Below are 24,415 nucleotides of genomic sequence, written 5' to 3' on the forward strand. Positions count from 1 at the left end.
AATGGCATCATTTATCATTCTACAAAGGCTAAGCTTTATTTGCTGAAACCAGAATGTCCCTTAAATTATGATATTCTAAGCTTGCTTATATGTTATAACATAGATATCTGTATTTTTTTTCATGTTTTAGGAAAACCGAAAGCTTGGACCTATCTTTGCTGGAAGTCCATATGTTATAACAAAATGTTGGTCTTCACAAAGAAGCCATTCCTTCTTGATAGATATCTTTAACCAAGTAAGTGATTTATAAATTTTCTACGTTTCTAAAGTTACTTTTTACTAATCGTAACACATATAAATGTCTTGCAGTCATCGATCTCCCTCTGTAGGCGTCCGTTTTAAGGTATCCCTGCAGGGCAGGGTGCCGCAGGGGCGGCTATAGCTGGCTCGGCACATTTATTATATTCTATGCCAGGAAACTGGCATACATTATAGCGGAAATCTTCCCCAGCTTGCTTGCTGTTGTAGATTTCCGTTTTAGCACACGGATGCACTACAATTATTAAGAGATGTCTGTAATTGTGCTACATCTGATACCAGCGGGGGATAGATTAAGACCAGCGTGTAATACATTGGTCCTAATAAATGTCCCCATAGTTTTCAAACTTACATTGTTTCAGTTAGATACTGCCTTTGATTAAAGGGATTATTCTTTTTTTTATTAAATGGGTCTCTACAAGCCTGGGGCTACTGATGATCAGCTCTGATTGGTGGTGAAATCTGCCCTCAAGTAGTCAATTTCCCTGCAGTGCCACCACAGGAGAAATGAAGTACTACGCTTTGCCCATGGACATCGGTGGATATTTAGTATAGCCACAGAGCTATTTAATAATATGTATCTGCATAGCTCCACCTGCTGTTTGTTCTTTTCCTTCTTCTTTTGTCCGTCTCACTGAGGTGGTCGCACGCGCTCAGTTTGAATCTTCAATTGCCACCAGCTATATTTTCTGTTAGAAGCTGTGGCAGTTAGGCCTCCTGCACACGACCGTTGTGTGCACCCGTGGCCGTTGTGCCGTTTTCCGGTTTTTTTCGCGGACCCATTGACTTTCAATGGGTCCGTGGAAAAATCGGAAAATGCACCGTTTTGCAGCCGCATCCGTGATCCGTGTTTCCTGGCCGTGAAAAAAATATGACCTGTCCTATTTTTTTCACGGCCAACGGTTCACGGACCCATTCAAGTCAATGGGTCCGTGAAAAATCACGGATGCACACAAGATTGTCATCCATGTCCGTGATCCGTGTCCGTGATCCGTGTCCGTTTTTTCCTATCATTTCAATGGCAAACTTGACTTAGATTTTTTTTTTTCATTTTTCATGTCTGTGGATCCTCCAAAAATCAAGGAAGACCCACGGACGAAAAAACGGTCACGGATCACGGACCAACGGAACCCCATTTTGCGGACCGTGAAAAAATACTGTCGTGTGCAGGAGGCCTTATAGTGAGAGAGCTACAGCAGAAAGGACACTCCACCCCCCTGAGCTCCGAGTCTAAAATAAATCTAGCAGAGCAATAATTTGGGAGATTCATGTGTGGTACAGGGCTGGTTCTAGCTTTGTTAGAAAGAGATTGTCATTTACTATATGATGTCTGATGTAAAAAATTCTAATCAATCATGGGATAACCCCTTTAAAGATCATCCAATCTATAAATTCATAAGTTCCTAAAAGAGTATTTGAAATGATTTGTCTAAATGGCACGACCTCTTTAAGTGGATTTGTTGAATAGTAGTAAGTAATTATGAGTTTGACAATGACTTATGGGAAGATCATCATCATTTATTTTCCATTTTATAAATGAAAGTACATATCAGGAGCACTTGTTTTACACCGTAGAATAGGTCTACAGTGAGTTCCTCTTATCGATTATTTATGAAGACAAACATGCATGATTTATATAGTGGAAAAGGATAGCCAAAGAGGTAGGCTCAGGAAAACACAATGATGGATCTGCAGAGAATGACCTATATACCTACACTTTCAATCTGTTTGTAATGCTTGCCTAGAGCGAGAACTAAAGGTCAATTAGGCTACTGTCACACCAGCGTTTTTACTGGACCCGCCAGGGTTCCGCAAAACCGCTTCCATTACTAATAATACAACCGTCTGCATCCGTTATGAACGGATCCGGTTGTATTATCTTTAACGTTGCCAAGACGGATCCGTCATGAACTCCATTGAAAGTCAATGGGGGACGGATCCATTTTCTATTGTGTCAGAGAAAAAGTCCCCATTGACTTGCATTGTGGGTCATGACGGATCCGTCTTGCTCCGCATCCCATGCTGCGGTTTGCTCTCCAATGACAATGAATAGTTTTTTTTTCCGGTATTGAGACCCTATGACAGATCTCCATACCGGAAAATAGAAACGCTATTGCTCTTAATTTTGTGAAGTGTTGAAAAGGGCGAGGCTGAGATGATAACTGTGTAGAAATTAGTCATGCTAAAGGGTATATTTCATTGCCAGACTTTATGCCCGATGATCGGTAATGAGCGTTCCTATGAACGCTCGCTACTGATCATCTGGCAGTGTAATACTGCCTCTAAATGCCTGATGAATGAGCAATGTTGAAAGATCTGGATTTGCCGGTGGCAGATCGTGCTGTGTAATCACGGTCTGCCATCGGCACTCCGCTGCCCTGCATGGGTAATGGTATAGCGACCGCTCCTCCCCATGATGCAGAGGACATCGCTGCATGTAATAGCAGCGGTCTACTCCGCTAGCTATCTGCCGATGGACTGGAAGGAACGCTTCACGATAATCACTAGCAGCATCGGGGTGTCCAATACACCCTTTACTCATGTCAATGCTGAAATGAAAGGTGATTTATATATGTTGTTCTGTTGAATAGTAATTTTACATGTACCGTTTATCGAAAGAATACATTTGTTAGCCATAACAAGGTGTGAAAATAATCACCAGTTGTGTAGACTTCTGTACGTAAATCTTCACCTCTCCAGTGGTTGCTGTCACCAGGAGGACAAAGAACAGAACATATAGAGTAATAAGATATCAAACAAGCAAAGGGCCAGGAATTGAGGATGATATTGGTTATTACTGATCTAAACAAACAATTCCTCACCATTTTTAGCCTTAAACTAATTTAAGGAACACCTAACCTATAAATATATGCCAAAAGCGTATAGGAGAAATAGAGCTGCCCTCACTGTTAGTCAGTCTGCAGCACTTTCCGAAAGATCTGGGGAATACAATATCTCCTTATAGAGAACGCCTTAAACTGCGTCAGGAGTCCTGACACAAACGGTGTCTTGTAGAAATCCTGAAGAGAACATAGGGGTTAATGTCCTGCTGAACCGCTCCATCTTCAGCTGGATAAAGACTGAGGGGTGGGGATTAGTCGAGAGAGGGGTCTTAACCAAATTTTTCCCTTACTGCAGATTGGACACAGCAGGGAGCATTCTGCTGCAACCATGTGTCCTAGAGCTTGTCACAGGACAGCGAGGCAGAGGATGTGGGTGACCTCCTGGGACACTGAGAAACATGGCTTTATATATTTCTCAGTTTTAACAGTAATAAAAAAATATAGGAACAAGGGAAAGTTGGAGATGAAAGGAGGAAGTTTTGAGATTTTTGTTTTATTTTTGTGCATTTTCTGGGGTTAGTGTTCGTTACCTCTTCTCATAGACCTCCCCTCTATGATATGATTCTTGGTGAGACAACCCCTTTAAGATGGCTAGCTAACAATTTTTACACTTTATAGCTAAGGCTACTTTCACATCTGCGTCATAGTGCAGTGAGCCAGACCGACAGGGGAATTATGTGAGGTCACGGTGTGAGCAATAGGTGGGCCGAGGTAAATACAGTTCTGGTTACTCACGGTTATGTCGTCCCTGGGCAGGCCTGCACAAGTGATGAGGAGAACGGGACAGGAATTCTCTGCGGCACACTCTGGTGTAAGGGACACAGGTCAGATGGTGGCTTGAGGTGCCCTTGATGGTCTGTATTAATGTGCCTATGGCAAGGTCCCTTGTAGTCGTGACGCCAGTACCTTTTATGGTGGTACAACCATTTACTGTAGTGTTCACTGAGGAATTGGAGACTGAGACAAGGATGGTGCAATCCAGCTTATAACTTTTACTGAACGTTGCTCCTGATAACGATTACATCCAAGTATAAAACAGTCTCTAGTACATCCAGATATAAAATACAGTCTCTCATGCATATGAGGGTAGGATATTGTAAGTCCTCAGGTAAAACAGGCTCTTTGTCTTTTATATATATATATATATATATATATATATGTATGAAAGCTACTGATTTAGACCAAGCTTTTGAAGTATAAAAGTCTTAGGCTGGTATTAACTCTCGCCTTATTCTAACCTAGATTAAAGGTGGTTTTCAGAATCCTTGAACCTCTATTTCCAGTGCTTTTCTGACAGTTGGCCTAACTGTCCTCAGGATTTAAATTGGAGGTGTGGATGCCGGAAGCTGTGTCCTACACCTAACTGCAAAGGTGCCTGGGAAGCCTTTGAGTACGGCCGTTTGCTATCCTTTGACTTGAATAAAATATACTAGTCCCCCTGAATACTTGCTGTTTGCAGCTTATCACTGGTCACCCCGGAGGAGCGAGCTATAGAAGTAGATTTCTCACCTCTAGGCTGAATCTTATAAGCTTTAACCCTGGACTGTGGAGCCAACAGGGAGAGAGCAGAGAGGCAGGAGACCTCTCTCCAGCAGGCAGCTACATCTTGGCTGCACACTGACTAGACTTCAGGAAAAGAACCCCCTAACTAGGCCTGAGCTAAGCTATATATACTCTGTAACACTGCCCCATCTAGTGGAGAAACTAATGTAGTGCGCACTAACCTGGCCTGTATACACTGTGTGCAGAATTATTAGGCAAATGAGTATTTTGACCACATCATCCTCTTTATGCATGTTGTCTTACTCCAAGCTGTATAGGCTCAAAAGCCTACTACCAATTAAGCATATTAGGTGATGTGCATCTCTGTAATGAGAAGGGGTGTGGTCTAATGACATCAACACCCTATATCAGGTGTGCATAATTATTAGGCAACTTCCTTTCCTTTGGCAAAATGGGTCAAAAGAAGGACTTGACAGGCTCAGAAAAGTCAAAAATAGTGAGATATCTTGCAGAGGGATGCAGCACTCTTAAAATTGCAAAGCTTCTGAAGCGTGATCATCGAACAATCAAGCGTTTCAATCAAAAGTCAACAGGGTCGCAAGAAGCGTGTGGAAAAACCAAGGCGCAAAATAACTGCCCATGAACTGAGAAAAGTCAAGCGTGCAGCTGCCAAGATGCCACTTGCCACCAGTTTGGCCATATTTCAGAGCTGCAACATCACTGGAGTGCCCAAAAGCACAAGGTGTGCAATACTCAGAGACATGGCCAAGGTAAGAAAGGCTGAAAGACTACCACCACTGAACAAGACACACAAGCTGAAACGTCAAGACTGGGCCAAGAAATATCTCAAGACTGATTTTTCTAAGGTTTTATGGACTGATGAAATGAGAGTGAGTCTTGATGGGCCAGATGGATGGGCCCGTGGCTGGATTGGTAAAGGGCAGAGAGCTCCAGTCCGACTCAGACGCCAGCAAGGTGGAGGTGGAGTACTGGTTTGGGCTGGTATCATCAAAGATGAGCTTGTGGGGCCTTTTCGGGTTGAGGATGGAGTCAAGCTCAACTCCCAGTCCTACTGCCAGTTTCTGGAAGACACCTTCTTCAAGCAGTGGTACAGGAAGAAGTCTGCATCCTTCAAGAAAAACATGATTTTCATGCAGGACAATGCTCCATCACACGCGTCCAAGTACTCCACAGCGTGGCTGGCAAGAAAGGGTATAAAAGAAGAAAATCTAATGACATGGCCTCCTTGTTCACCTGATCTGAACCCCATTGAGAACCTGTGGTCCATCATCAAATGTGAGATTTACAAGGAGGGAAAACAGTACACCTCTCTGAACAGTGTCTGGGAGGCTGTGGTTGCTGCTGCACGCAATGTTGATGGTGAACAGATCAAAACACTGACAGAATCCATGGATGGCAGGCTTTTGAGTGTCCTTGCAAAGAAAGGCTGCTATATTGGTCATTGATTTGTTTTTGTTTTGTTTTTGAATGTCAGAAATGTATATTTGTGAATGTTGAGATGTTATATTGGTTTCACTGGTAAAAATAAATAATTGAAATGGGTATATATTTGTTTTTTGTTAAGTTGCCTAATAATTGTGCACAGTAATAGTCACCTGCACACACAGATATCCCCCTAAAATAGCTAAAACTAAAAACAAACTAAAAACTACTTCCAAAAATATTCAGCTTTGATATTAATGAGTTTTTTGGGTTCATCGAGAACATGGTTGTTGTTCAATAATAAAATTAATCCTCAAAAATACAACTTGCCTAATAATTCTGCACTCCCTGTAAAGGATCTTACATATAAAATCACATAGTGACATGGGAGAATATGACATGAGATGAAGTACAGCATACAGGCATAATATATGACAATAAAACACAATCAAACTAGTTTGCGGTGCCCACGATCACGAGTGGGACACTGCAATAGGATCTTAATACTGGAGGAAAACGCTTCCGTTTTGTCCCCATTCATTGTCAATGGGGACAAAACTGAACTGAATGGAATGGAATGCTCCAAAATGTATTTTGTTCCGTTTGGTTTGCGTTCCCATGACTTCCCAACCTCTGCCTTCAACGTTTTTCTGTCCGGCATGGGATGCGGAGCAAGACGGATCCGGCGTGAAACACAATGTAAGTCAATGGGGTCGGATCCGTTTTCTCGGACACTTAAGAGAACGGATTCGTCTCCCATTGACTTACAATAGTTTTAGAGTTGGATCCGTCATTACTATTTTAGAGATAATACAACCGTATCTGTTCATAACGCATGCAGACGGGTTGTATTCTCATGACGGAAGCGTTTTTGCTGATCCATGACGGTCTTGCACAAACTCTGGTGTGAAAGTAGCCTAATGCATTTGAAGAGGCCTTAACTTATGGGATTTTTGGCAACATAAAAGCATCGATTTTTCATTACCACGCGCATTGCTCGAAAACTCTGTATATTTAGCTGTTCACTTGCTTGAATCTTTATGCTGTAAGCTTGTAATGAACTGAACATATATATTTTGTAATTGAACTGAACATATATTTTTTTTCTTTTTAATATTACTACACTGGAGAAATACCCTGATAGTGTTTCTTTACGCTGTCCAGTTCTGTATCGGTATAATGACAATAAATTGAATTGAATATTGTATAAGACTCCATTACATCTATGGACAGCTTACATCACGGGCAGTCGCCTAGCCGATGGGCCACACAGGCTGTATTATATATGGCTAGTTTTTGCTGGAATGACAGAATCCATCATTTACCTGTCTGGCTGTGTATATACCCTCTACCAAGTGTAAAGGGGCTGTAAAAGGCAATAAAGATCTTTTTGGAGACAAAATGGCTTTCATAATGAATGGTGTTCTGGTTGTCTGTGATGTTATGAATAACTTTTCTTGTTAGGGCTTTCCAAGTATGTTAGTGGAGTCAGACTGCGTTGTTCTTCAAACAGATTTGTCAATGTTCAGGTCTAAATACTACTGTTAAATGGGGATAAATTACGGCTTTTTAAAAATATACTGTAAGAAACAAAAATGTCCTGTTAAGTTAACATGAGTCATGGGAACTTTTCTCCTTGGCCATATCCCAATATATTCCCAATACACTTAAGTCTGCCAAGATCAAGAAATGGATGAAAAGTTGGTTGTGGGATATATGATTTGAGATGCCCTTATTAATGCACAGTGTTTTCTGGATTACCGTAGTTTAGTTTTCTGGCTTGTTCTAGTCTGTGACATCTATCGCCATTAATATCCTCCATTGTAAGCTCTGTCAATGTCTTTCTGCGCTATTGGCTCATAGTTGTTATATATACATATTCTAACTTGACATCTTTTAACCCCTTAGTGACCAGCCTGTTTTGGGCCTTACTGGCCAAGCGTTTTTTTTCTTCCTTTTTTCATCGACGCCTTCCAAGAGCTATAACTTTTTATTTATTTTTCCGTCTATGTAGGTGTATGGGGGCTTGTTTTTTGCGGGACAAGTTGTATTTTTGGATTGGTGGCATTTTGGGGTACACATAGCTTTCTGATTAACTTTTATTATTTCTGGGAGGGAGATGGGGAAAAACAGCAATACTGCCACTGCATTTTTACATTATAAATTTTGCGGCGTAATTTTTTTTGCATAAATAACATGATAGCTTTATTCTGTCAGTACGATTGCAGAGATACCAAATACATTTTTTTTTTTTTTTTACATTTTACTACTTTTGTGCAATAAAACCCTTTTTTTTTTAAGAAAAAGAAGAAAATGTTTTTGCATCACCGAATCCCAAGGCCCATAACATTTTTTTTTCTTTCTATGGAGTTGTGTGAGGGTTTGATTTTTGCAGGATGGCTTGTAGTTTTTCATTGGTATCAGGTGGGGGTAAATAACACTTTTTGATCTCTTGTTCGTTTTTTTGGTGGTGACTAAGAATAAATTAGCAGTTCTGGGTTTATTTTTTGATTTCATATTATTATTATTATTATTTTATGGTGTATGGGATAATTTACATAACATTTGTGTAGTGCAGGTTGTTATGGACTTGGCAATTCCAAACGTGGGGGAGATTTAATTTTTGCTTATTTTTTTTTCATTAAAAAGCGTATTTTCAATGGAAAAAAGCCAAACTTTTTTTATTTAATGTTTTTTTTTGGGTTTGTTTTTTTAAACTTAAACTTAATAGTCTCACAAGGGGACTATAACAGGCAATCTTTTGATTGCTTCTAAAATGCAGTATACTATTCCTATAGTGCATTGCATTTTTAATGTCAGTGCTATGCTACCATTGATGAGCAGGCTGCTCCAGAGAGGAGCAGGTTGCTGGAAAACACTCAAGGTAGGCTTGGGGTGTACACCAGGTCCCAGCCAGCCTTTATACACATCGGCACCCCGCGATTGCATTTGTAGGATACCGATGGGAGACAGAGGGAGTCTGCTCCATCTGTCACCACTTACATGCGGTGGGTGCTATTGCCTACGGCGTGTAAGGGATTAAACAGCCTGGATCGCCACTGCTGCCAGTCCAGGCTGTTAGAGCAGGAGCGCAGCTCTCATGTGAGAGCTGAGCCTCTACTCTCTGCTACACAGGGGACCAATGCAGGGCCTAGACCGGGCCGCCGTGAAAAGGAGGCAGCCCAGCCTAAGGCCCCTTAGTGACCATCATTTTTGAGCCATGTTTTTGAGCCATGCATTCAATGCAGTAGTGCTGTTTCACCTTCTATGTATAAGAGCCTAATGTCTGTTCATGTAAATTCAGATTCAGTTCTGAACTAGTGGATATGTTCTCCCTGTGTTCCATCTAACTGTTTCCATAATGACCTAGTGGATATGTTCTCCCTGTGTTTCATCTAACTGTTTCCATAATGACCTAGTGGATATGTTCTCCTTGTGCTCCACCTACCTGTTTCCATAATGAAGCCCTTTCTTCTCATTAACCCTTCACACTGTATGGGGTAATTTATTAGGACCATTTTCATACTCCAGTCTTATGCCCCAAATTTAATAAGATACGCCTTTTAAATTTGTTGTATCATTGGTTGCCCATTCACAAAATGAAATCTATGGCATCTACGAGCTAGTGTAGATTTGCTTTATAATTTACTCCAATTTTTGGGGTAAATTGTAGTAAATATTTTAGTCTGAGGCCCCATCTCTCCTGGTATACCCCGCCCACTTTTTTCATAATTTTTAAAAAGTAGCAAGAGAAGCAGAAAAGGGCAAAAGTCAAAATTTTTGCACAAAATGGTTTGTGCCAAAACATGTGTCTTTTTTAAAGCCAGAAAAGTGATGCAAAGCCCTTGGCAAATTCTCCCTGCCTATTGTCTCTCTAGTTGGAGAGCCCAAAAGGGGTTAATTGCCCAGGAGCCTCCACCACCTAACGGCCTTTATCACCTTTTTTTCTTCAAGCACTTTCCAGCCCCATCTTGCTTCTCCCAACAGTAAATATTAGTGTTGCTATCTCCATGTACTTTATATTGTTAAAGGGTAATCCCATGTCAGACATTGGCATGTCCTAGCAATATACCATCAATGCCAGATAGGTGCAGGTCCAACCTCTGAGAACCACTCCTATCTCTAGAATGGCCCCCCTGTAATGAAGAGAGTAACCGAGCAGTGATGGCCAGTTCGCATTGTTCGCCCGCAAACATATGCGGGCTGCCATCTTTTTTCACAAGTCCGGTGATGCACAGGTAAGCCCTTACCTCTGCCTGTGCGCCAGCCGGTCTGAAAACAAGTGTGGTCAGCGGGAGCAGGCAGTTCCGAGAACAGCCTCCAGGGGCCTTCATCGGGCTGTTCTCGGAACTGCCTGCTCCCGGTGACCGCATTTGTTTTCAGACTGGCTGGCGCACAGGCACAGGTAAGGGCTTACCTGTGCAGCACCGGACTTGTGAAAAAAGATGGCAGCCTGCATATGTTCGCGGGCGAACAATGCAAACTGGCTATCATTGTAGCCGAGCATGCACGGCCGCTCTCAGTTCACTGCTACGGGAGTCCCAAAAGTAGCTGTGCGCTAGCTTGGCTATTTCCGGCGGTCCCATAGGGGTAAATGAAGGGGCGGCCCTGCATGTGTGGTGTGCTCTCCATTTATCGCTATGGGAGTTCCAAAAATAGCCAAGTGTGCTCTCGAGGCACTCCAATAGCAGTCAATGGTGAGCATGCCGCGCATGCACACATTCTGGAGATAGGTGTGAGTCCTACCTCTGGGACCTGTTCTTATCTGACATTGATGGCATATTTTAGCGATATGTCCTCCACGTCTGAGATGGTAACCCCCTTAATGGGTCCTTTTGACACTGACTACCAATTATCTAATGGCTTTGGCCAGTTTAACTTAAGAGCCTTTTACATGATGATTAGCCAAATGACTGCTCCTAAGAATGGTCATTTCCAGTCATTGCCCAGAGTAAACAGGCCAGTGATCGGCCAGCAAACGAGCAAACACTCCTTTGTCGGTTGATCGCATCCTTTATGCGGTTGCAAAAATAATTGTTTTTCCCACGAAGATTCTTTTAAAAATTAGATCATTAAGGCTCTATTTGTAATGCCTGCGTATGCCAGTTCCAAAAATATTAACTGGGAAAAAAAATCATTGAATACCTGACATGCCTTTTCTATGCCATATTCATGTCCCACTTACATGAAGTAGATTTACATTGTTCCTTTCACCAGGAGAACAAAGAAACCGGAAAGCCTAAAAAGCCGTTTAAATAAACTGGACTGTTTATAGTGTGTCATCTTAAGCAATGCATAAGGAATACATGATAATAAAGATAATAAAGCGGTTAACTTGACTGAGCTGCAACATAGTTACCGAACAAAAGGATTTTCTATAAAGGAAAATCAAAAGTTTAAACATGTTTCTCTTTGTTCTAAAACACAAAGAAGACGTGTATTTTAATCGTGCTTTAATGTTATCTCTCGGTTACTGTCTGGAGTTATAATTTGTTTCCACATGTTTTGGGATTTTGTTGGTGTCTTAGGTTAATCCACATATGGGCTTGGATAGCAGTTGTTAAATCTAAGCATTTTCTTTTCATTAAAATGACAAGTTGATTTTGTGTTGGTGACTCAGCTGAATAGTCTCTGTGCTCTCGGTTAGAATATCGCCCATTCATTGACTTGTTACATAGCGTACTGCAGTCCCCTAATTAGGAAGCAATTAGCGATTGTGCAACAACCTGAAGCCATCTAAGGGCATAAGGGTAGTGGCATTGAACTTTATTTGCATGGAGTGAAGCGCCACATATCTAATAAATTCTGGACGTGACGTTAGACAGCAATGATGGATTATTAAACCTCATATTGCAAATTTTGTGTTCTGCCTTTAAAGTGTTAGTACATTAGTGTTAAGGCTAAGGCTGTCAGTTTGTAAGACCACAGTGTTGGACTGATGTACAGTCAGCAAAGAACATCTTAGGCTACTTTCACACTAGCGTTAATATTTTCCGGTATTGAGATCAGTCATAGGGTCTTAATACCGGAAAAAACGCTTCCGTTTTGTCCCCATTCATTGTCAATGGGGACAAAGCGTAACTGAACAGAACGGAATGCTCCAAAATGCATTCCGTTCTCATACCGGAGAACAAACTGCAGCATGCTGCGGTTTGCGTTCCGTCCTAGGATGCGGAGCAAGACTGATCCACAATGCAAGTCAATGGGGACGGATCCGTTTTCTCTGACACAATCTGACACAATAGAAAACAGATCCGTCCCCGATTGACTTTCAATAAGGTTCATGACGGATCTGTCTTGGGTATGTTAAAGATAATACAACCGGATCCGTTCATAACGGATGCAGATGGTTCGATTATCAGTAACGGAAGCGTTTTTGCTGAACCCTGCCGGATCCAGCTGGTGTGAAAGTAGCCTTAAAGGGAATGTGTCATCAGAAAATGTCCCATTGTTTTAATAAATTTTTAAGTTCTTATGTTAAACATATTTTTTTAGAAATGTTTTTTCTTTAATTTCCATGTCACTGCATTTAAAAAAATAAATAAAAATTGTTCAGTGTTCACAATGGCCACAAAGCCTAATTTGTCAAGACTTCTTGTTTAGAGATATGCTTTACAGCAGCCACATGGATCATAGACACAATAGACTGAAGGAGATCTCATTGACTTTGTGTTCTTTTTATTGAAATCCTGTGCCTGTAATGATGATGAGATGACTGCTGAAAGGTGATCGCTACAGGACAGAGAGAGCTAGTCTATTATTAGGCTGAGCAGCCATTGTGCAAACTGCAGGATTTTAGGATTTATTTTAAATGTAGTGATATGAAAAATAGAAAAAATAAAAATAAATTCTATTTAAAAAAACTGTTTTAACATACAAACATGATTTAAACAATAGGTCATTTTTCTGGTAACACGTTTCCATTAGAGCATCATAGTCCAATTTTTAGGTCGGGATGTGACTTGTGGGATCTGCATATTAATTTTTGTTGGTCATGAGTGGTTATTTATTTTCTTACCTAAAAATCACTGATAATTTGACCAAACTTTGATCAGTTAAGTTTATTGTATTTTGTAGTCAACTGCATGCTTTAAAGTTAGTTTTTTCATAAATAAACCTAATAGTGTAGTTGGACGACTGGTTTAGGGCTTGTTCACATCTCTGTTCGAAGGCTGTGTTTGTCAAAAATAGCAGAGGAAAGTAATGCATGTGATCTATTTGGACCTTTTTAAAATCGGCTTTGTTTCCTTTGTCCAAATAGGAATCGTAATCCAGAAGAGGTCACCTGAGTAGATCTGTGATTCTATGGACTCAGAGTTCTTGATTAATGTTTCTGTCACACTGAGTCTGTGTGGGCTATATTAAGTATAACTGGGGGCTTGTAACATGCTATTCGCTGAAAGTAAATGTTGCATGGCTTGAGACCCTGAAAGTGCATGCAATGACAAGTTGGTCTATTGTAAAGACCTCTCTGCATTCATTCTACTGTATGAAGAAAGTGATCTGTAGTATCTGCTCAGTGCAGCCATATTCCTCAGAGTTTTCATTTTTTTTACACAGAAGTCAGAAATCTATAGCTCCATTTAGTTCAGACCCTGGAGGAATGCTGCCTGCCCTTTGCTAACTAGGGCAAAAATCTTTAGCTGACCACATATACCAAGGTTTTATATGGTTCCCATAAGCGAGTTAGAAAAATGCAGAGTATAGTGATCATTGCCGCCTACACAACTGATGGGTTTGCTCTAATACTCTAAAAACATACAGACAGATCATTTAGAATTCGCCCCAGAGCGAGGTATATGAGACTTTGTTGTGTGTTGTGTCAACCTGCCCAAGGTTACCTCTCCACCAGGAACTCAATATTAGCAAATAAGGAAATGGGGAAAGTATCAAAAGGACCACAAGTCCCTATTGTTCTACATGAAATGGCTATAAGGATCAAGAAGCACCAGACTGTGTTAAAGAAGATGGTATGGTTATATGCAGGGCTGGTTTTGGACAAAATGTGGCCCTGGGCAAAATCAAAAGAGGGGGCCCACATCTTGTAGTAATGTGCTAAAAACACAGTCCGACACCCCCGCCGATCAGCTGTTTGAGGAGTATGTGCGTGCTGTTCACTGCTGCTGTCACATAGTTTTATCTGTGGCTTGTGTTGCTGCATCCCGATGCATGCTGCAGTTTGCGCTTCGGTATGAAAACGGAATGCATTTTTGGAGCGTTCTGTTCAGTTACGTTTTGTCCCCATTGACAATGAATGGGGACAAAGCGGAAGCGTTTTTTTCCGGTATTGAGACCTTATGACTGATCTCAATACCGGAAAATGATAACGCTAGTGTGAAAGTAGCCCTAGCGGCCTGAAGCGCGTGAAATTGGACCGCCATGAATGCGCCCACCTTTATGGTTAGCGAAGTGGCACCCTAGTCGGATGACTTCCCTCCCCTATCCATCTTCCTGGCCATAATTCAGAGCACATTACTGCAGGAGGTATAACAGGAGAGGACTATAACTCCCAGTATGTCTAAGCCATTATTATATCAGAGCACATTACAGGGGGATGTATAAGAGGATGGGACTACAATTCCCAGCATGTCCAAGCCGTTATGTTGTAAGGCACCCTGATAGTATATAATAATAACCTGGACATGCTTAGAGTTGTAGTCCTCTCCTCTTATACCTCCTCTTGTAATGTACTCTAATATTACATAGCAACCTTGACATGCTTGGAGTTGTAGTCCTCTCCTCATACCTCCTCTTGTAATGTACTCTGATATTACATAACAGGAGGTATTAGATGAGAGGACTACAACTCCCAGCATTTCCCTGGCACTTACATTAAATCCATACTTCTTCACATGCATTGCTGGTCTTTTTCTTCTTCATTACTTTACTGCACTGCTGAGCTCCGCCTCCTGTTCTGGTCAGATGATGATGAGGTCATCGCAGGTCCTTCATCCCCTCTTCTCTGCTGAGCTCAGCCTCCTTCATCTGACATTATCGCAGGTCCTGTCAGCACTGAGGTAATGATTTCTCTAATATGTACAGGGAGGGGACTGCATTGTAAAGTGCAGCTGTTCAGCTGTCCACCCGTTTGCTTCCTCGGACTTGCAGCTGAACAGCAGCACTGAAGCAGGGGGCACCTTAGACAATGGGGGCCCTGGGCAATTGCCCAGTTTGACCCCCCCGAACGCCGGCCCTGGTTATATGGACCAAGAGGGGGATAAATTTTTCCCTTGCAACAGGGTCCTTTCTCCTCTATGTTCACGGTTTTTTGAGCATTGGTGCAATTCTAGTATTTTTTTTACCTATGTTTTACTGTAGGGTCTGTGTTTTTATGTGCTTTTAACACAAAATAGGGAGGACAATCATAGAGTATTGGGTTTTAATGCTAAAGGTCTCATTTTATGTAGTCAATCATCCATAAAAACACACCTCGCAATTATGCAGTTAATATTTCCTGAATGTTTTGTTGGCCATTACCTTGGTATCCACGATGCTTCTAGACACCATTTAATGAAGCTTTCCACTACTAATCTGAGACCCCTGTGCTTTACTGTCCTGATATTACTGCTTCATCAGTGGGCTTTGATAAATTTGTCATTGAGATTTCCTTGTCAACCAAAAATTGGCAGGAATTCTGTACCATTTGGTGCAGCTGAATTTTACTCCCCTTTATTTCTCCACTATTGGTTTGAAGTAACTGCAATATTAGAACATTTATTGTGATTGCAAACCTCAGCCCCCACTGCAAGACTGAAATCTGAAGAGTCAACCCAAATTCCTTCCCATTCTGTTATTGTTAACTTAAATACCAGAACCTGTGGGCTGCTAATTAATGTGCACTTTCCAGTTCCTGACACTGTGGTGTATACTGTAAACATGTTCCGAATGAAAAGTTATGTTTGAAGAACCCCAGGGTCTACTTGGGGTGACATAATGAACTGGTGACATGCTCAGTTAACAAGTAGCTTACCGGAATAGATAATGCTGCATGTCGCTGTATACATTCTTTGACTTCTGAATTCCTGGCTTTGATCATTCCAGGCCGCATGGAAGGAAAGAAATGTGGGCACATTTAGCTTTAAGAAACATGTTGCGGCCATACTAATTTCGACAAACTTAGGCGGCGTTTCTAAATTGTCTCATCTTTTTGCATCAGTGGTGTTCAAGTTTTGTGCAGGCATGACCCAAGTGCGGTACATTAACCCTAAGGACAGGAAGCTGAATGCATTCTTATGTCTGGTACATTTCTGGCAAATGACCTCTGATCCTTACATCGTTCTTTTTATAAAAAATAATGCTTTTTCTTGAGACCAGCATTTTGTGCCAAAATAAATCTGTTAAGTTTTAAGACTCTTCTTGGGCATAGCTATTTTTCTAGAAGCACAAAAAGTGTCTAAAATATATAATAAAGTTGGCACCAGTTTGGTGCATTTTGAGCCATAATTCTAGGGCATTTTCATTAGTCACCACCAGATATCAAAACCAGTAGTGCCACTCACAGTACAATGGAAGGGCTGGTAGTATAGATGTAAGATCAAGATGGGCAGTGATCTGCATGAAAGTCCGTAAAGCTAGCAGGAAACCAATTAATAAATAAAACCAATAAATTAATAAAACTGCCAATAATTAATTTCACATTGTCACATTGTAATGAAACAAAGAGGGACTAAAACAAAGTCCGGGCAGCACGTGGTTCTTTTTTACTGCCATGATCTACATAAGGTTAGGAAGATGATACCAATCCAACCAACCTCTTGCATTACTTTTACTAAATTGCAGTACAGATGTAGTAGAGTTAACACACATGCTTAAATAGATGTGTTACCTAGCTGTGTTAAGCCGACACCTTAAATTGTTTTTCAATGGCTTTTGTTGGGGATATCTTGATGAGTTAAGAAATTTGAGTTGAGTTTGTGTGTTAACTCTACATCTGTAGCTATACTACCGCTTTTTATTTTGTTACCTTTATACCTTATATAAAGAATTATCTAAATTATAATTATTTAATTCAAATAATATGAAGATTTCATGGCATATTCCACAATTTCTGACAATTATGTTATAATCTTTCATGGATAGTATAGAATTTTGACATTTGTCTTTCACACTAATGTCCAATAACTATAAATAAAATAAAACAAAAAATAAGAACTAAGGCGAATAATTTCCTTTTTAACTTTCACCAGCGTGCCAAGAATATTAAATAAGAAATTACAGTAAAACCTGGACTCCTTCTAATCCGCTGTATAACATGATGGTTTAAAAAGCCTCCGTTCGCTGGCCACATGTGCGGGAGACAGCCAGGAAACTGAATCAGTGCAGAGAAGGGATTACAGATTCCTCTGAAATATGCATTGTTTGAAATGGCCTCTGGTGACCAACATTCATGAATGGCTGATTTTACTGCAGCGACAAATCATCTGTTTTAATTATATCAGCCTACTTCGTGTGACAGCTATATTTTTAGCACAAAACGAGATGTGGATTTTAAACGGCAGCACAGGATAGAGCAAAGCAATAAATTTCTGGAATTAAAAGGTATAGCAAAATAATGAGGCTGCAATTTACAGTATATTAGGTTTGAGTTCTCAAGATAAAGTAATTTTATTTTTTAATTTTTTACCTTAGTAGTAAGCATCTGCCATGGGTAGCCAGCTTTTTGGAAGTTATGCTTTTATCTACAGAGAGATAGATAGATAGATAGATAGATAGATAGATAGATAGATAGATAGATAGATAGATAGATAGATACCATAGATACGATAGATAGATAGATAGATAGATAGATAGATAGATAGATAGATACCATAGATAGATAGATAGATAGATAGACTGTAGCTGTAAGGAGAATCTGACAAGTCTAAAGATCCACGTTCTATGATCAATGATTTTTTTCTTATATTTTTGGTATCTCCATAAAAGGCATTTGGCTGTATATAAAGCTGTAGTATACGTGGGTCATAAGTGAGATGTGGGGTCATGGAGATTTCCATTAAATTTACTTTTTTACATCGCTCTTTTTTGCCTGCTTTGATTGAGTGTAGGTTTAGAGATTTATGTGCCATTGAGAATTGTCAATTCATTCCTTCAAAAAAAATAAAAAATTTTAAAGCGATTCCTCCAAAGAGATTAATTGTACAATATATGTTTAGCTATTAAAGGGGGGTTCCTGTAAAAAAAAAATATTTTATTACCAAGTTCCTGCAGCATGGCCGCAGCATGGCCCCTGAAACAGAAGATTCATACTTACCTGCTCCATGCCACTCCGGTCCCAGCAATGTTTACATCTGGCTGGCTATGGTATGGCTAATGACTGGCTTCAGCAGTGATGGGGCCACAAGCAGCACATCACCACTGAATCCAGTCACTGGCCGGAGCGGTGCATGTGACTATGCCCATAGTCAACCAGATGTAAACAGGACCAGGAGATGGAGGACCGGAGCAGATGAATTTTAATCTTCTCTTTCAGGGGCCATGCTGCAGGAACTTGTTAAAAAAATAATTTTTACTGGGAAATTCCTTTTATTGTGGTTTTCTTGGACTTAAGGGGGTTGTCCCATCATAAAAAACGTATTACCTAGTCACAGAATAAGGCCTCATGCACACGACCGTTGTTTGGGTCCGCATCCGAGCCGCCGTTTTGGCGGCTCGGATGCGGACCCATTCACTTCAATGGGGCCACAAAAGATGCGGACAACTTGCGGAAGGCACACTGGCGGCTTCCGTTTTTTGCGGATCCGCGGTTTGAGGACCGCAAAAAATGGCACGGTCGTGTGCATGAGGCCTAAGTCATAAAACATGTATCTCATGGTGGAGTCCGACTGCAAGGCCCCTCACCAATCACATCCTCCGAGTGAATGGAGTGATTTTCATGCATGCCAGCGCTCCATCCGTTTCTATGGCACTGCCAGAGATGGCCAAGCACTGTGAATGGAGCTTCAGAGCTCATGTGCAAAATTGCCCCATTTACTCAGGATATACAGGAACTCCTTTCTAGTCGCTGGTGGGTTCCCCAGCAATCTGACTCCCACCAATGAAATACTTAGCACCTATCCTTTGAACAAGTGATAGGTTATGGCTGGAATACCAATATTGATAGCCTAAAATCTCTTTATGGAATATGCTTAAAGGCTGTATTAGACAGCCAGATCAGACAGGCGATTGTCGGGAGGGAAGCGTTCCTTCCTGGCAATCCCCTGCTCGTCAATGGAGGAGACCACTTCTATTAAATGCAGCAATCACCTCTTCAGTATGGGGAGAAGTGATCGTTTATGCCATCGCTCTTTACTATACTGAATCATTATTTGCCAGCAGCAGATCGCGATTACACATCACGATCTGCCGTCTGCAAGTGATGATTTTTAAACCCGTTGAAAGATTTGGATTGACCAATGAACAAGCGTTTGCTCGTTCATCAGGTATTACACTGCCAGATCATCGCTAACGAGCGTCACTACGAATGTTCGTTAGCAATCACCTGGCAGACAATCTACCAGTGTATTGTTGTCCTTGTAGTTTGCACAGCCATTATCTAATAGCACATTTTATACAGGGGCTTTCTGTTTTATAGCAGGGTCATGGAGATGAGTTTTATTTCTTGTGTACTCAACAAATTATTTGCTGGAATCTTAGGACCGTGAATAAAACCAAAGGTTCAGGGTTTAGTATACAGTTACTGTGCACTCTAGCCTTCAGTCTGTAGACTGGAAATCCTGCCGGAAATTGAACTAGGATTTGTTTCCATTATTTTGGATGTTCTCAAGGCCATACTTAATCTCCTGTGGTCTAGTCCACGAATAATAAACCAATGTCAGCAATTTTCCATTGGATATAAAATCCTTGCACCTGGTATTTACTATTATTGCATTTCTAAAATTGTTCTTTTAGTCAAAGCTTTATAAGAGTCAGGTACACTGAAGATTGTCCGTCATCTAGTGCTTGACCGTGCCCCGTGCTGTTCCTCAGATCCACCAGGGATCCACCCTGTCCCTGTCCTACATGATTTATGAAAGTCGCCTTCTCTTTCCTATGTGAATGCATTGTCACAGGTTGTGTGCCAGGTAATCGTTTGACTCTATCTAGTAAAGGTTAATAAGATGCAAAGAAGGCTCCCTCTGAAAGAACATATATGCATGTAGTGATGACAGAGAGGGGGTATAATTGTGCAAATTCATGGACATTACAATTGAAATAATTAAGTATTACTAATCTGTGGTGGATCAGTATCCACGGTGGCTTCTCTTTCAGGTAGACACAGGATCGGAATTGTTGAAATCTAACATTTCTTATCCTTCTCTCTGGGATTAGCCAACCTTGATGTATGTGTACGGCCAGTATTACCAAAGGAAAAGACATGAGGAAACCTACAATATCCCTAGATACTGGCTTCTATATCCAATATCAGTATTTAGGGACAGAAGTTTAGTATACAATATTCTAAGGAACTCCTGGAGAACCTATTTAAATGCAGTCCTGGGAAAAATAAAGACATACATGGATGTATTAACCATCTTGCATCATAGTAACCACAGAGCAGAACTTAGCCAGTGACTTTCTTCTACTTAACCACAAAAACATTTAAAAAAGTGGGATACCAATGTGAAAATCTATGCACAGGATTGCAGAATTACTTCAGCTGTTTAGAACATCATTGCTTTTTTGGCATTTTATACATTTATGGACTTACTTTCACTGTTCAAATCATGAAAGCCAAAAGGTCACAGAGAGTGAGAACTGCCATGGTTCAAGGAGTAATACCTTCTCTGGGGGAGACATTTTCAAGTGTCCCGGATGATTTTGTTTTATGATAATATAATTCTATTCAGCACTAAAATGAAAAGTCCAAACCCCCTCACATGCAAAGTGAGAAATGACGTGCAGCGGCATGGACAAATGGCGGTGGGCTACTAGAGTGAACCTGTTGTAGGAAACCAAGGTGTATTCATCAACATGAAAGAGTGACTTAATATGTGGCATGTTTCATATGAAATGAGTAGTACTTTGCACGTTGGTGCACTGGTGTGAGTAAATATACCCCTATGTTTTGAGGAGACTTAAAGGGGTTTTACCACTTCAGCAAATAGCATTTATTATGCAGAGAAAGTTTCTATGGTTACGACCACCTGGCAGTCCAGCAGTGGTGGTCGTGCTTGCATACTATAAAAAAAAAAGGACTATCTTACGTGAGCTCCCACGGTCCCGGCCACCAGAGAGGCTGGCATTTTTTCTTATAGTGTGTAAGCACGAGCACCACTGCTGTAACCATGGAAACGAGCAGTGTATAATGTGATAGAAAAATTAACTAAGCCAGAGAAGAAGACAATATGGACAATCACATTACATTAGTAGGTGCCTTATATTAACTGTCTCTTCATGATAAATGGATGTGGACATATAACATTCGTGTGCTATCCACATTTTTTTGCGGCTCCATGGAAATGCATGGGTCTGCATTTGATCCGTAGAAAATGCAAACCGAAAACACGTTCGTGTGCATGAGGCCTAAGTGTGTATTCATATGTACATAGCTCTCAGTCACTGACGGTTAACTGGGGGGGAGGGGGGGTCTTAAATGGCTGTCTCACTTCAGAAAGTGGCATTTATCATGTAGAGAAATTGAATACAAGGCAGTTACTAATGTAATGTGATTGTCCATATTGCCTCCTTCGCTGGGTTGGTTAATTTTTCTATCACATTATACACTGCTCGTTTCCATGGTTACAGCAGTGGTGCTCGTGCTTACACACTATAAGAAAAAATGTCAGCCTCTCTGGTGGCCTGGGCCGTGGGAGCTCACGTAAATCGGTACTTTTTTCTATAGTGTACAAGCACGGCCACCACTGCTGGACTGCCGGGTGGTCATAACCATGGAAACTTTCTATGCATAATAAATGCTATTTGCTGAAGTGGCAAAACCCCTTTAAGGTCCATTTTTCATGGGACGACAGAGCAACATGTTGTCAGGAAGGAAGTTTTGCTTCCCGACAATCTGCTGTTTGTTGGTGGAGGAGACCTTCTCTTCCAGAGCATGAGGAGGAGCGATCGCTAATGCCATTGCTCTTCCCCATACTGACTCGTCGTTTGCCGACAGCAGATCGTGTTTACACAGGACCATCTGCTGCCGGTGAACAATAATTTTTGTGTGCGCACAAACTGTTGAATTACCCGATCAACTAGTGTTTTCCACGTTCATTGGGTAATCGTTGGTATATTTACACCGCCAGATAATTGCTGATGAGCGTTACTGTGAACACTTGTTAGCGATTTATCTTTGGGATTCGCGGACCATGTTAAGAGCCCTTAACTTATCAGAGCTTAGACTGCCAGAATTCATCGTATCCACCGTACATGTCGGCCCTCAACCGTACAAAAAATGCTACATGCAGCAATTTTGTGTCCAACTAAAAGCCTGCACATTTGCTGGTAAGAGGCTGGGTCGACCCCGGACGCTATTACAGTGAATCCGGCGGTGCGCAGTGGTATCCGGCTGTGCTAGATGCGTTAAAACTCCTGCAGTCTGTTCCTCCGCCGGAACAGACTGCCGGAGACAAGACCGCAGGTGTTAACCCAGCCTTTTTGTGCAGTGGAGTTTGTTTGTTCAGGGAGCCAAGGAGGATGTACATCAAATAGTGCAGCGTGGGATTGGTGAGGGCAGATTAGAAGAGTATCATGCATTGAAGTCTGCAATGACGTTTCTGAATGTCCTTGCAGAGTTAGCAGCTGCACAGAGATCATACAGCTGCAGGAGCAGAAGCCAGTTGGTGATGGCTGAGCTCTCCATTGAGAAGGCAGAGATATTTTATTACCATCCCTGCATCAATGGTGCTCAATGAGCGCTGTGTATCCACATCAGGGTGTGGCATGGTGCTTCCCGCTCCAGTCCTAGTGATCACAGGGGCAGTACAACTGCAGGAGCTTCAGTGTATGTCAGGAGACTGCATTTCTCCTGTAACTGAGGCTATGTCAGACCCAGTTACAGGAGAAATCATCAAAAAAAAATAATGCAATGCTAAAATGCCCCGCAAATGCTCTTGTATGACCTTATGTGGGACAGAAAGTGTAAAAAAAAAAAAAAAAAAAAAAAAAACAATATTAAAAAGTAATAAAAAAAATGCCACCACTATCCCACGCTGCAGGTTCTAGCCTCGCCCCTGGTGACCTTCAACTATATATCCCCTATATTGAAATGAATATAACAGAAAGGAACATAATTTAAAAAAGTACTGTATGCTAAGTTATTATAATAAAAAAAGTGAAAAACAGGCACCCCCCCACACACATGTATTTTTTTAAAAATAAAAAGTAAAAACAAATATATGCTTTCAATAAAAAAAAGTGGTATAAAAATAAAGCCCCAAAAAAACATATAAAAACTTTAAAGAAATTATGGCATTCAAAGCCACATGTGGTAAAAGAAATTATGTATAAGAAAAAAAAATAAAAACAGAATGGCCCTAATTTCATACCAGAATTCTGGTTTCAAAATGCCGCAAAATGGGGCTTTCACGACTTTCTGCATTTTTTCACCTCTTATTCCAGTTCTGAAATGTAGGAGGGAAAGTGGGCACGGTTAGCTATGCTAATGAGTTCCACTCCAAATCCATCACAGAGACTTTTTTTTTTTTATCGCAGTCTCACTCCAGTAGGGTGGTGGAGTAGGAAAATTCTAGAAGCTTTTCTAGACAAAAGTGTTAGGTTTAAGGTTAAGACCAATTTATCAAACATACAGCATTTGATAAATGCTGCATAAAATCTGCCAATGCAGACTCAAGCAAAACTGACTTCAAATATTCCCCTCATGATAAATTCCCCCCAATGGCCCAATGTTAAAGTCAATACATACAGTTCTAACAGCGATGGCACCTGAGGAATGTCGGCCTGACTGAGAGAGAACATTCCAGGAGCAGAATGGGAGAAAACATGGGTAGACAAGTGAAAGTCATTTTCATCATTTTCATTGTAACCAATAAAGGCGAGTGCATATTCTTTTATAGAACACAATTGCAGAAAGTGCCCCATTTAATACGTAAAAGAAATTTTTTATTTATTATTATTGTAATTATTATTATATTATTGCATGTTCTATTGACTTCAGTTTTACAGTCTTATACTAGGTAAGCAGAGAGCATTACTATTTATATGAAAACTTTGCTTGCTCAACAAAAACAGAGTAAAAGAGAAGAGATAACAACTACATCCCGGAAAGATTAAATTGACAAGGTTTACACAACTTTTACAAAGCAATGGATAATATTTATATAAAATGGTACAGATGGAATTCATTCCGCGTCTCTGCTGTTACCTCATCTTGAACCTTGGGTCCTTTAGTTTCCTTTTTATCTGCAATGTATGTTTCTAACTCTGGACTT

General features: G+C 40.9%; 1 protein-coding gene across 2 annotated transcripts in view; it reads left to right on the plus strand.

Annotated features, from left to right (window-relative positions):
* The window catches only part of SULF1 (sulfatase 1), a 113,875-nt gene that overhangs the window by 15,705 nt on the left and 73,755 nt on the right, over nucleotides 1-24,415 (plus strand). For both annotated transcript variants that reach the window (XM_040431223.1, XM_040431224.1), the window contains exon 2: nucleotides 131-235. The gene's annotated coding sequence lies outside the window, so the exon portion shown is untranslated. The remainder of the gene's footprint in view (nucleotides 1-130; nucleotides 236-24,415) is intronic.

Source organism: Bufo bufo, chromosome 5, assembly GCF_905171765.1.
Source record: "Bufo bufo chromosome 5, aBufBuf1.1, whole genome shotgun sequence".
Taxonomy (NCBI): Eukaryota; Metazoa; Chordata; class Amphibia; order Anura; family Bufonidae; genus Bufo; species Bufo bufo.